Here is a 13670-nt window from a genome sequence, read left to right as displayed (position 1 = left end):
CAGATTTGCGTAGACCGCAGTGACCCTGGTGGAGGTGCACGCCAGCAGCCACCCACTTGGGGCCGTGGGGCTGGGCAAAGGGGGTACACTTTGAACGAGTTGCAGGATCGTGGCTTCCTTTACACACACAATTTCTCCGTCTTCCCAAACAGCAAATTATTCAGTTACGATACGCTGGCTGCGGCTATCCATGCGCCATGCTTCCTTCTGAAGATCACTTTCCCCCATCCCTTCATGTTCAACTAAAGCGGACTTCCCGTCGCATTCAGCCGGCTCCGCCCTTCCTTCCCTGGATGCACAGCACTCGCATGTCCTGCTTTTTTCACATGCTCCTTCGTTAGATGCCGCTTCCCCAGCTCATCGTTCTCCTTGAAGTCCCAGCTGCCTCTTCTGTTCTGATCCGAATGAACCCAACTTCGCTGGTACTTTGTCTTAGCCAGCCTCCTTCTGATGAATCCTGCCAGGTCGCCACGTGGTGTGGGGATCCCACCAAACTTTTTTTTTTTTTTTTTTTTTTTGTGGTACGCGGGCCTCTCACTGTTGTGGCGGAGTTGGGCCTCTCACCGTTGCGGAGCACAGGCTCCGGACGCGCAGGCTCAGCGGCCATGGCTCACGGGCCCGGCCATGGCTCACGGGCCCAGCCGCTCTGCGGCATGTGGGATCTTCCAGGACCGGGGCACCAACACGTGTCCCCTGCATCGTCAGGCGGACTCTCAACCACTGCGCCACCAGGCAAGCCCTACCCACCAAACTTTTTTAGTGATTTGGTATTTGTTGAAGCTTCAAAAAGCTCTTTTAACCGAAGAGACATTGCTGGTCTTGCAAAGAGCCCTGTCCAGTCACAAGGGCCGTTGAGAACGGCCAGAGTCCCCACTGATCTTTGCCAGCACGTGGCTCTGTTAGAAACTGCAGGCGTGTGACTGCAGCCAGGTGATGGGTCAGCACTTTCCTAAAAGGGGAACATCCCCAGAAGAATGAGGAGCAAAGGCTTCCCATGCAGGAGTGCTTGTTTCTGAAAGTATGTGAGACAGCATTATTCCTGAAGAAACTTGGTGGTAGTATTTTGAGAGAAGTAGACGTGCCTTGAACCAGTACATTTGCTTATACGTTTCTAAGAGTTAAGAGATAAAAAGAGATGCTGTTTTTCTCATCATAAATTTATTTCCATACCTATAGATATTTTTAGAGACCTTTCTGATTCAGGAACGGAGATGAATGTGGTGTTTCTTGGAAGTGTGAAGGTACAGTAAATAACCTAATTCTGAAACATTTGGAGATTTCACAGAAGCCTTGAAATCAATGCTCTTTGAGTAATTGTAAAATAAAGTAGGAAATAGACCTGGGTAAGTACATAGGATAGGAAAACAAATCACTGTAGTCTAAATATGACACAGGTAATTCTTTTCAACTTCCAGTATAAAACATACTTCAAACCAAAAAGAATGTACTGAATGAACCCAAACAATTCTCATCTTAGATGTCACAACCATGCAGTTTCTGGCAAAGTATCGGGGTGTGTAGGCAAATGTTAGCATCTGGGAGATGGGTTATAAGGTGTGTTAAAGAACTAATGGAAGCCTCAAATTTATTTTGCCCCTAAAAACGTTTGTGTTTCGGAGAATTTCTGGGAAACTACATGAGATCATTTTAAAAAATAATTCCTAGGCGTTGCCCAGTTGACAGCCAACATAAACATTGTATTCTCCGGGATCAAAGAAACTACCCCATCAAAGAAAAACTGGACAACGCCAGGAATTCGATCTTTCAAACTGTTGGATAAATGCCGCCAAAAGAAGAGGAAAGCATAGGATGTTTGGAAAGGAGGTATAGCAGAGTTTTCTTTAATGCTGAGACTTTAAAAAAAATTTTTAAATAATAGTAGTAGTAGTAAAATAACAGGTATTTATTGAGCATTTTGGGTGACCCAGCGCTATTTGCTGAGACCTTTACACATACTCTTTCATTTCAACCTCACCAAACTCCAATGAGGTAGGTACTATCATTATCCTCCTTTGACAGCCGATGACACTGAAGCTTAAAGAGGTCATTAACTTGCCTAAGGCCACAGAGGAGTGGACACCGGGGCCTGTACCCTCAGTCGGGCTATTTTCCTCCTTTCTGGGCTAACACTTCCTAAGCACTTGCTGTTTCCCAAGCACGCTTCTTGCAGGTGTTGACTCGTGTAATGCTCACAACAGCAGCCAACGAAATATACGCTAACAATAGCCCCATTTTACAGGTGAGGAAACTAGGGCACAGAGAGGCTGAGGAAGCTGCCCACGGCCACCCAGCTAGTAGGTGCCACAGTGGAACTCAGACTCAGGCAGTCTGAGCTCAGAAGCCAAAATCTCATCACTTTCTAATACTACCTCTCATGTAGGATTAAAAAAAATTTTTTTTCCGTCTGACATATTTGGTTTCTGAGTTGCAGCCTAAACAATTAAGCCCGCCATTCAAAACATCAGGGAGAACTAATATTTTCTTTATTGGCATTAACTTCAAGCCCCGGAAGGACTGGAGAAAATCATGACAAGGAATGCCCACGGATGACCCAGTGTTTCATTATCAGCTACTGGCCATGTCAGCAGAGGTGAGATACGGCGAGTGGAAGATTTGGGGAAGGTTTTGGTCACCAAGTCAAAGAAATGGCGGGTCATGCCAGGAGGAAGCAAGCAGGACCTGCCGGCCAGGGCTCCAGAACTGACTTCCAAATGGAGCAGAGACAGTACAGTAGCCAAGTGGGCCTGGTACCTGATTCCTCGCCTCCCCCCAAAAAGGATTACCCCCGAGCACTTGAGTCAATCCTCCTTCTAGAGAGAGTGTAATCTGATGCTGGTTTACTACATGTGTCTTTCTTTTAACAGCTTTCATTGAAGACTGGATATATCTAGATCCAGGATAGATGTGCCCTTGAGGGGGGCGTTGGAAGAATGATCAGGAACATGCTGTACACATATTAAAGTGTGTTTTTTTGGCGGGGGGGGTTGTGGTTTTTTTTGCAGTACGCGGGCCTCTCACTGTTGTGGCCTCTCCCGTTGCGGAGCACAGGCTCCGGACGCACAGTCTCAGCGGCCATGGCTCACGGGCCCAGCCGCTCCGCGGCATGTGGGATCTTCCCGGACCGGGGCACGAACCTGAGTGCCCTGCATCGGCAGGCGGACTCTCAACCACTGCGCCACCAGGGAAGCCCTAAAGTGTTTTTTAAATAAATAAATATTTGTGAAGTCCTCACAACGTACAAGAACTTCAGCTCTTACTGTCCTATCAGCCAGCTGTTTGAGATGAGGAAGTGATTCCTCACGGTGGTTACGATAACTGTCTTCTTAAGCTTGAAAGAACTAGTCCCCTCCTTCCCAACCCCCATCCTACAATAGAAAATGAAGACAAGGGAATTCCCTGGTGGTCCAGTGGTTAAGACTCCACGATCCCAATGCAGGGGGCCCAGGTTCGATCCCTGGTCAGGGAACTAGATCCCACATGCTGCAACTAAGAGTTCAGATGCCGCAACTAAAAGATCCCGCACAAGGCAATGAAGATCTCACATGCTGCAACTAAGACCCAATGCAGCCAAATAAATAAATAAATAAATATTTTTTAAAGAAAGAAAGAAAATGAAGATGATATCTAAAGGCCGTTTCCTAGCAGTTCTGTACTTACAAATGATGGGTTACACCACCAGCTGAATGCCAGTGGAGCAGTCAGGATAGAATAGGTTAGGCTGCTGTAACAAACACCCCCCAACACACACACATACACACACACACACACACACACACACACACACACACACACATCTGGGCCTTAATACAATAAAGGTTTATTTGCAGCTCATACTACATGTGTAGTGTGGAGTGCAGGATTTGGTGATGGGGGTGTGCCTCTCAACGTAACCATCCAGGGGCCCGGCTGCAGGGTTGCTAGAAGATCCCTCTAGGGAAATGCTTCTGTGATACCAGAAGAATGGGAACAGAATTGTGCATAAGCATTTAATATTGCCTCCTGGAAGTAACATATAACTTCCATCCACATTTCATTGGCCAACACAAGTCACACGATAAGCCTAACTTTTAAAGAGAAAATAAAATACAAACTTAGCATGTGCCCAGAGAGGAGGAAAATTGGACTCTTTATTTAGGGGCAGCCCTAATGGCTAAGACGTTGAGTAAAGGAAATTTAATGTCAGAAACAGGAGCTCGTAATCATTAAAAAAAAAAAAAAAAAAGGAGGCCCCCTTTAACTGTGTGGATCTCAAACTAAAGGCCTGCTTGATGAATGACTCAAGACTGATGACAGGTAATGTTTCGGTAAGTAGCTGTGTACAAGAGGTGCGGCCGGAGGGAGCTGGTGTGGCCAGTGAATAGAGAGACAAGGACCGAAAATCTACTGTGCGGCTACCAGTTTAAGAACTTAACAGCTGAAGCCTGAAGTCGCCAGATGCACACAGGCCCTGCAGCCTCAGAGGAGTGGCATATGTGGACGTTAGGAAGGGGAGAAATTGGAAACTATTTTACCCACAACCCTGTGACTCAATGAAACATGTTTCTTAATGAAAGCAATCGTGCAATAGGCAAAAACTCAGTCCTGGCAGACTTCGGGATTAGGCGGCAACCTCTCCACACAGGACTTTCAGACTTTGGCCTTGATCTTTGACTCACTAAATTTCTCTATGACAGAACACTGGGACAAAATGACCTCTCATTCCTGATAAAATTTAACTAACACTTTTTGTGAAATAAAAGAACAGGCAGGACCAGGAATATGGGAAGAAAAATGGGAGCTCATCTTGAGAGGTAAATGTTCATGGCACTGTCCATCCCCAAGGGCTTCTCCCAAAAGGAGGATATTGTCTGTAGGGCCCGGATTTCTCTGTAAAATGGGAACACTGTTGTCTCTGATGAAGCTGGCGAGTCATCTGCCATCCATACCAATCTCATTTGCACTCTATAACCCCTCTAGAAAGTATAAAGCACACTTTTAAATCTCAAAACAAGGACTCGGTTTGAGTCAAGCAGGTGGACAGCTGAGAGGGCTAAGGTTATTAGCTGGACCCATCTTCCTGTTGTTCAGGGCTTTCTGCTCTGCAGCTGTGAGAGATGCAAAGCTTCTCTCAGTTACTTGGGTACAGATCCAACATGCTCCAGAACGGCCAAAAGACAGCACGACAAAGAGCTATAGTCTCTGACTACTCGGTGTGTTCCTCCCACAAGCAATATAGGGTTCACCTGGAACTTCCTCGAAATGCAGACTCTCAGGCCCTGCCCCAGACCTGCTAAACCAGAATCTGCATTTTAACACAGTCCCTGGGTGATACGTACGCACCCTAGTTTCAGAAGCTCTGTTCTCCAGAGTTTTAAACTACCCATGAAAGATGCCTTTGCTACCATCTTCAATTGAACAGAACTAAAAATCAAGACCAACTTTTCCCAGCCTGCCTTCTTTCCCATCTTGTTGTCAAACAGTCAAATTGACACCAAATGCCCAGGTAATAATTCACCTGCCTCAGAGCCTTTCAAAAAGCTGGTATTTGCATGAATGGAACTGCCCTTACTTTGGACAATTCCATTTCAGTATGTCCCTATAAAAACTAAAAGTATAATTTTTTTCTTTAAAAAATCAGTTTTAAATACTTGCTTCTATAAGCTGTACACTTATTTCTCCCAGACTATTAATTAGACACACACATCTGACCATTTTATTTCTAACTATCTCTTCCCCCTCCACCACCATCTGCCAAGTACAAACAGGGATAAGTGACGGTTTACACAACGTGCGCAGGTATTTCTATTTACAGGGATTCAATGGAATGTTGTCTTTTTCATTTGCTTTGTTTGTTTTGCTTGAGACTAGCTGGGCAGTCTGGACTATGTCCTGCTTTGCTATATTCATCTGGTCTAGTTGAACATCCATATCTGAAGGCATCAGTAGAAAGCTGAGAGACACCACCTGGAAAGAAATCTCCAGTGACCTATTCTCTATTTTCTGAAAGTTTTGAACCAGCACAACATGTTTACCTTAAAATGTTAATGCTTAATATCAGAGCAGTTTAATTTGAAAATAAGGTTTTATTGTGCTAAAGAAAATATCATCATGATATATGTGTTAATTATGTCTCCACCTGCTTTGGGAACTTAAGTGAAGCAAGTAGACAGATGTTAAACTCAAGGAGTCTGCATTAAAAGGATATTTTGCTTTTCATTAGCATTTACTTCTCAACACAAAACTCCATTTTCTGCCCTCAAAATCTGAAGTAGGTACAGCTGATGCAAAAGCGTATTTTAACATGATTGGTGGCAACCCAGACACTAAGTTCGCTGGAGGATTTCTATGACACACTGTTCTCAAAAACCTTTAAATAATCTCTAGTAAAACGGAAGAGGGAATATTTCCAGGTGACAATGGGGCTGGAAGTGATATGACGTTTGTACGTGATGGGCTACTCATTTTTCTGAAATAAAGAATCTTGTGAAAGGAGGAATTATGACTAGTATTTACAACAGATTTTCATAAACATCCCCAAATTCCAGGCACAAGACAAAAGGCATGACTCAGATCACAGTAGGTGTGATGGCCGGGGAAGTGGTCCTGGGGAAGATTGCTTCCCTGCTGCCTGAGAATAGCTCTGGGGAGATTTCTGTAGGAAGCTGATAATGGGCTATTTCATTCGAGGATCACCAGTAAAAATCTGGTTTTGATCAAGAGCATTTCCTTAGCTAAAAATGTCATGTTTCCAGACCTTGATTTGATGTTTTAGTAGATCACGGCTGAAAAGACTGAGAACTTGAAAAAACAATATGAATGACTGTGATTTTTTAATCTGTGCTGCCACGTGAATCCATGTGATAAGATTATCTTGATGGGTGTGGCTTGAGTTCTCCTCCACGCTGTGGTTTTTAGGGGGCTGAATGTCGTGTCTCCCTGAAACCTCTGCAGTCCCACTTGTAGGAGGCATTCCTGGGAGTGCAGGAGGCGGCGCTCACAGGAGTTTGCTTAAAAGCTCACACTCTGAGGTCCCACCTGGTCTGGGGTGGGCTTAGGAGTCTGCATGTTTATAATATGGTTCTGAGGAGGTGAGCTTCAGAACAAGTTTAGAGAAAGGCTGACTACAACCCAGTTAGTTCCTCATCTTTAAGAAAAAAATCCATCTTAAAAAAACAGAAAATAACAAGCGTTGGTGAGAACGTGGAGAAATTAGAAGCCTTGTGCGCTGCTGGTGGGAATGTTGAAGGTGCAGCTGCTGTGGAAAACAGCATGGAGGCTCCTCAAAAAAATCAGACATACAATCACCATATGATCGGACTTTCCTGGCGTCCAGAGGTTAAAACTCTGTGCTTTCACTGCAGGGATCACGGGTTAGATCCCTGGTCGGGGAAGTTCCGCATGCTGCAAGGTGTGGCCCCCCAAAAAAATTACCGTATCACCCAGTAATCCCACTTCTGGGTAGACACCCGAAGAGTTGAAAGCAGGGTCTCACAGAGTGAAAGGCAGGGCCACGGTCTCAGGTCCACCCCTTCCCTTCTGCTCCTCTACTCAGTTCCCAGAGATTCCCAGCGAGGAAGCAGTTGAGCTGTCAGGCTCCCAGGATGTGGGCCTGGCTTGTTGGGATTTCCTCTATCACCTCAACCCTTTCACCCCGAGAGAGGAGTGCACAAGGCTTTGGAAAATGCAAAACAGCTTCTCCTCTCAAACAGGCTAGAGATCCGTATTCTGGGATGGTCAGAGTCAATTCCACGGTCTAGGGGGAGAGGTGGACCTCAGAGAAGTGTTTGTCCCGGGGAGCTCACACAAACTTCAAATGCAAGTTGATATTTTAAATTCATCTTTAAAAGATTTCCATGTTACGTCACAAACACATTTTTCTTTTTTTCTTTTTTGGTCTTGGACAAAATTGACAAAAATGTCCCTATACCATAGTTCGCTTAAGTTTTACAATTACATAACACACACACACACACCCTTATACATATCCACCAATGTATATATACATCCACATACACAGTATTAATACCACACATATATATAAACACACATATTTAATAACTACATCCTTAATTAATCTGGTTTCATATGTGTATCTATATATACGTCTATTCATGTCTATAACTTCAAAGAGGTGATGGTTGGGAGTGGTCTTTGGAAGAAAACCCTGACATATGAATGCAATGTATTTTCATTACGCATCACTGGGTGAACAGATTGGACTCATTCCTCCTCACAGAACTTACTGCAAAATGCAAAAGAGCTCACCTTCTCACAGAGGTTAAAAGGAGCCTGCTTTCCTAAAAAAAAAAAAATTAAAGAAAATGACTCCTAACAACAGACAAATGTAAGTCATGAAAAAGAAATGAATGTAATTTGACATTAGCTTCAACTGAGAATTAAACCATTAACAGTCTGGGGTAAACACATTCTAAGCAAAGACCCAAACTCTACCTAGCAGCCATCTAGGAAATGTCCCAAAGTAGTGCACATGGATCAGAAGGATCTAGACCCGTTCTGCTGCCCAAGGAGGGTTCTGAACCTGCTACTATTTGCCCCATCAGCCAGCCTTGGGTTTGCGGGACAAATCTAGTTTAGACCTTGAATCCCAGGGCAGGTTTGGAGTAGTTTAGGGACTCCTGGAGAGAGGGGAAATGAGTCTCTGTCGAATCTCTTTGTTTTAAACCGATTTCAGAGCACAGAGCCCAACTCAGCCCAGGTCTCCCCAGGTCCGCATAAGAAGCACCCAGTGGGGACTTCCCTGGTGGTCCAGTGGTTAACACAATGCACTTCCAATGCAGGGGGTGCATGTTCGATCCCTGCTCAGGGAACTAAGATCCCATATGCCACGTGGTGTGGCAAAAAAAAAAAAAAAAAGAAGCACCCAGTGGACTTCCAGAACCCCCTCATGCCCCGAAGCCTTGAACCTTGACCAAACCCAGAGAAAATGACAGTGCAGCCTGGTCTTGCCAGGCGAGAGCTCCAGTGTGTGGGCTTCACAGCCGTCTCAGAATTCAGGCCAAGGCTCCCTGGGGGCTTTCATTAGACTTGGTACCCAGCTCTGCAGGATGCAGATTCTCCTGTGATGTCTACTGCAGATAAACGCTCCCAGAGGAGAGTGGAGACAGGCACCGCTCTGCCGAGGCTCCACTGTGAGGCGACAGAAGGCAAGGGATGGATTCGAGAGCTATACGCTGCCACTCTCCGGCACCGGAGTCTGAAGAGGTTTTCTTCTAAACCTTTGAGAGTTTCCTGTACTCACTGTGTAGGTTGTGTATTTGGATCTTTTTCTTAGGGAAACATATAGGACTCTTAGAGGAAACGGGACAGACATAAATATACTAACTTTTTGTTGAGGCTGTAGGTTCTGTGAACAATAGCGGTTGCCAGTATGAACAGAACAACTGAGAAATGTGTTACTCTTCTTGTATAAATATTGCAAACATAATCTTTATGTTTTCTCCATATCTGTTTCCAAAGAGCTCAAAAAGCTTTTCAGAGAGTTTGTAAGAGGGTCCCAACCCACCAGCTGTGCCAAGATGAGTGTGGGAAACCTTGGTCCAAGGCAGCTGGAGATCCAGTCTTCCCCTACATCTTCCCCCAAGGTCACTGTCCTGCAACATCCGGAAAAATTATCATAGATCTTTAACTGGTGCCTCTTGGATGGCGTGTTGCATTTAACGATGAGGCGAAGGGAGATAAAGAGATTCTCGTGACTGGAGTTATCTTTGGTCATAGGACCTAGATTTCCCAAGGCCTCCATCATCAAGTCCTCCCCAAAGTGGCCCATGACAATGACAAGTTTCAGTCCAAATATAACTCACCCCTCCACCTGCTCTGTAACAAGTTTATTTATTTTATTTTTTGGCTGCACTGTGTGCAGCTTGAGGGATCTTAGTTCTCTGACCAGGGATCGAACCCAGGCCCACAGCAGTGAAAGCACCGAATCCTAACCACTGGACTGCCAGGGAATTCCCTGTAACAACTTTAGAGCGAGGGTTTTCTTCTACTTTTTTCCTATTCCCCGTGGTGGAGTGACCCACACAGGACAGTTGCTCAATAAAGAGTCAATTCTCAATTAAACTCACTCCAGTGTAATTTTCATTTCTATAGTTTTGATGACCTGAAATCGTTCCTTAATTTGTACAAGAAGGGTAGGCAGAGAGAAAGTGAAACTGTTTGGGGGCCGCTGGGAGCTTGGGCAGGGAGCTAAGTTTGACCTAAGAACCACAGAATCAGGCACAAGAAATGTAGCTTTCACATTTATTTGAGCCTCTGTGCCTGTGGACTATTTAAGGAAGAGCTATCAGGTGACAATGAACAGGTAAGTCCCATAAGAGGGATCTTAGAGCCCACCGGGTCAGACCATCTGCCTCCACTGAAGCCTCTCTGGTGATGGTCACTCTTTATTGTAAGAAGATAAGCATTTCAAGGAAGCTTTACTTATAAGGACAGCCTTCTGGATATGCTACCAAAGTGGTCTTCCCCAGAAGAGAAATAAAGGAAAGGTGGAGGGCATGTGTCCTGGGGCTGGCTCCCCACGAAACAGACGGGAATGCGATGGAGATCTGGGAGCAGGATGTTTACTGGAAGGGCTCTGGGTGGACCCCTGAGGGGGAGTGGAGGACTGGGCAGAGGGAGAAGCAGAGCAACAGGGGCCTTAGCTAGTCTCCAGGAAGCTCTGGAGCCTGGACGGCCCTTCAGAGTTGTTCAGTCCCTCTTATGGACTGAATCGTGTCCCCCGCAACTCACATGTTGAAGCCCTAACCCCTAGAACCTTAGAATACGACTGTATTTGGAGATGGGACCTCTGAAGAGGTAATTAAGATTAAATGGGGTCATAACGGTGGGGCTCTAATCCAATGATTGGTGTCCTTATAAGAAGAGGAAGAGACGCCAGGGGTGGGTGATTAGAGAAAAGCCCACGTGAGGACACAGCAAGAAGACATCCATCTACAAGCCAATGCTGAAACCGTGCACCTCAGATTGGGACTTGAACCCACGCGGCTGGGACTCGAACTTGGCCAAAACCCACAGTCTTCCAACAGAGATCACACACTTTAATGAAGCTCAGGTTCTTGATGTCTCATGGCAGAAAGAATTCAGCAAGAGACAAAGTGATAGGTAAGAAGTGGATTTATTTAGAGACTGTGGGCCCTGCCCCCTTCCCTCCTGTTCCATGTTTGTAAGTCACCCAGTCTGTGGCACTTTGTTTTGGCAGCCCGAGCAGGCTGGTACACACCCCCTTGGCCAGTGCATGGATGGGAGTGGTCCCCGGGGAAGGGGTGGCCTGTCGGGTGAGGAGCTCCCTCCCTATGAGGCATTTATTTCAGAGGCAGGGCTGGGTGCTGCAGGCTCTGGGCTGTGCACCACGGCACTCTCTACAGCAAGGCCCCATGGCGGTCCTGTGAGCCAGGTGAAGGCCTGGGACGATTATGAGGAAAACAGTGCAGGGGATGAGGATAGTATTACAGGAATCATCTCAGTGACCTGCCATCATATCAAGCCTTTAAAATCTTGAATAAGTTTGCATTCATAAAACAGCACTTCAGAATTCAAGAGATTGTAAAGATCATCTCATCAAACCCTGTACTTGAAACCTGGGGGCAAAGAGGCTCAGAGAAGTTGAGATTCTCCAAAGATCTGAAGGCCACTGGAAAACCCAGCTGGACCCAGGACCCTGGCTTCCCAGGGCTCTCTCCAACATGCCTGGTCCAGCTAAAACCAGTTGTATAGTCCCCACAACTATAGTGGCTCTAAATACAGGGGGTTTGGGGTTTTTTTTTTTGTTTCTTTTGGCTTCACCAGGTCTCAGTTGCAGCATGTGGGATCTTTAGTTTTGGCACGTGGGATCTAGTTCCCTGACCAGGGATCGAACCCAGGCCCCCTGCATTGGGAGTGTGGAGTCTTAGCCACTGGACCACCAGGGAAGCCTCCCTAAATACATTATTTATTTATTTATTATTATTATTATTTTATATTTATGTATTTATTATTTATTTTTGGCTGTGTTGGGTCTTCATTGCTGCGTGTGGGCTTTCTCTAGTTGTGGCGAGCAGGGGCCACTCTCTGTTGCGGTCCGTGGGCTTCTCATCGCAGTGGCTTCTCCTGTTGCGGAGCATGGGCTCTAGATGTGTGCGGGCTTCAGTAGTTGTGGCTCGCAGGCTCAGTAGTTGTGGCTCGCGGGCCATAGAGCATAGGCTCAGTAGTTGCAGCTCACGGGCTTAGTTGCTCCACGGCATGTGGGAATCTTCCCAGACCAGGGCTCGGACCCGTGTCCCCTGCACTGGATTCTTAACCACTGCACCACCAGGGAAGTCCCCTAAATATGGTTTTTAATTAAAGGTCCCGGCTTGAAAATAAAGACAAATGTAAACTGCACTGTCGGTAAACTTGGCAGTGTGATTCACAAGCTACGACTGTGTCCCAGTGAGGAAAACCCAGGAGACCTCCGTGCTCACGGCCCAACACGCTCTGACTGGCCCCAAACAGCAGGAAACGTGGTGTGAACTGCTTTTGGTGAGTTTGCTCCAGGTGGGAGCAGGATGGAACAGACCTCTTTCTTTGCTTGTCTCACCAGCCCCCCGCCCCTCCCCCCTGCTTCCTTCCTTTCCCTCTCTATTCTATCACATTACCTGGAGTAATATCTTCAGTGATAGGATCTCACTGTTTAACCTAAGCGACTGGAGTTTCAGTCCAGAGATAACAAAACGAAAGTGCTAAATACCTAGTGGCCCTCAATAAATGTTCATTTTCTATTTTGCTGTAATATTTTCATAACATCTCCTTTATAAATAGATGGTTTGGGGACTTTCCTGGTGGTGCAGTGGTTAAGACTCCGTGCTCCCAATGCAGGGGGCCCAGGTTCAATCCCTGGTCAGGGAACTAGATCCCACATGCATGCTGCAACTAAGAGTTTGCATGCCGCAACTAAGGAGCCCATGAGACGCAACTAAGGAGCCCATGAGCCGCAACTAAGACCCCGCACAACCAAATAAAATAAACATTTAAAAAATAAATAAATCAAATAAATACATGGGTTTTTTTCTTCTGTAGAGATTTGCCCAGAATAACTAAGACATCCTTACCAAATCAGTGCATCCCAAACCCTAATGTTAGAGACTCTGGCCAACTTTCAGGCTTCCTCACAGAAATTCCTACAGAATGTGCTAATGTCATGAGCAGGCCCAGTTGGCTGAAAGCAGCAGAAAACCACGACTCAAGTGACTTAAACAGTAATGAATGTATTTTCCAACGTAAAAATAACTCCAGGGCCTGAGTAACCCTCTCAACGAAAGAGCATTTTCCTAGACGAAATATGAAGGGCATCACTTTACAAAGCAAAGAGCTGATAAGCTGGTCACCAAAGCTCAGGCCAAAGTTGAGGGAAAGTCTGAATCCAGAGCAACAAGGGGACCTCGGCCACTTTGCCCCAGGGCATCTGCTGCACAAGCAAAGCAAGAACCCATGGGCTTGGATTCCAGGCGGGGGTCTTCCCGGAGTCCCTCCTATAGGCTGATATTCCAAAGGGCCGCCCCCCCGCCATCAAGGTAACTGTGAACCAGAGATAAACCTTCCCTTTCCGCACAATCCTAGCGTACCTCGAGGAAGGCTGGCTGTTGACTACGGCTGGAAGAGAAAAGAAGAAACAGAAAACACTGCCAGGGAGGAGTCTTGGCTGCAGCCCCACCTTG

The sequence above is a fragment of the Lagenorhynchus albirostris genome, chromosome 18 (assembly GCF_949774975.1).
Source record: "Lagenorhynchus albirostris chromosome 18, mLagAlb1.1, whole genome shotgun sequence".
NCBI classification, from domain to species: Eukaryota; Metazoa; Chordata; class Mammalia; order Artiodactyla; family Delphinidae; genus Lagenorhynchus; species Lagenorhynchus albirostris.
This window is presented reverse-complemented; position numbering follows the sequence as displayed.